Here is a 1,261-nt window from a genome sequence, read left to right on the forward strand (position 1 = left end):
TATCTATCTATCTATCTGTTTATCTATCTTTCTGTCTGTCTCTGTCTTTCTCTCCATTTGTCCATCCATTATCTATCTATCTATCTATCTATCTATCTATTATCTATCTATCTATCTATCTATCTATCTATCTATCTAATCATCGATGAATATCACTTAGGAATAATTACCATTTTCACACTAGTAAGTAGTAAATCCCTTCTCAGGTTGTGCGAGGAATGAGCACTTACAAAGTGACCTGCTGCCACCACTTGATGGAAATCTGCTCTGCAGGTTGAAAAACTGAAATAAAAAATTTATTTAATTCCCCAAAAATTTCTTCAGTCAAAGATTTTATCTAAATCTGGGGTAACGGGTGACCACTAATATTACTGTGATCACAGCGGCCCCCACTTCTCCACACACCCCCCCAGACACGCAGTGATATAGAAACTAATAGGACATAAAGCGGCTTCACAAACCTCACAGAAGTAAAGGTAAAGGTATTATTTTACTTTGTTGATGTGCTTCCCACAGACAGTAATTTCTTCTCCAGCGAGCACTATGGGAAATACAGAAACATGTGAGACACCTGTGTGACGGCAGCTCGCTGATGATTCAGTATATTGGAAATGATAGAAGTATTGATAATAATATGTCTGGCATCAACACATTCTGCAGCAAATTACAAGACGAGAGGCAACAAAAGAATAAGTAAATGCCAAGTAAAGAGAAATAACTCCAAGAAATGAGTGAACGTCCTTCAATAAAAAAATCCCCAAAATATCCCTTTGTGGTGACAGGTGCCTTCCAGCGGTTACGTACACCAGGTAGTATCGGAAGAAGCAAAGAAGAAGCCGGACTGAAGGCGTAGCATAGGGGGAGGCGAACATGACAGGGGGTGGTTTAAGGAGACCCCTCCCTGGTCATGGTTAGGGATTGGTAGGTTTGAGTTGGTGGGAGGGGAACAAAGGGGTTAAGAGGGGACGCGTGGTAGGAGACAGGGGCCATTTTGTGCGTACTGACCGCCATCCAGACGCGCAATGGAGGTGCTGATATCGCAGCTTAGGGCAGCGGCAGCGGAGAAAGGCGAGGACTGGCTGCAGGGTCGGATCCAGGAGTTGCTGCAGGGGGTGGCAGAGGCGCCCGCTTTGCCTCTGCCTCAGACGTCCCGGCCGCGGCGGTCCGTACCGCCGGCGCGCCTTAGTCAAGAGATGGCGCCCCCTAGGGCTCAGCGCCGAAAAAGGAGCCCCTCAAGGGACCCTTCACGCCTGGGGCAGTC

The sequence above is a fragment of the Bufo bufo genome, chromosome 6, assembly GCF_905171765.1.
Source record: "Bufo bufo chromosome 6, aBufBuf1.1, whole genome shotgun sequence".
NCBI lineage: Eukaryota > Metazoa > Chordata > Amphibia > Anura > Bufonidae > Bufo > Bufo bufo.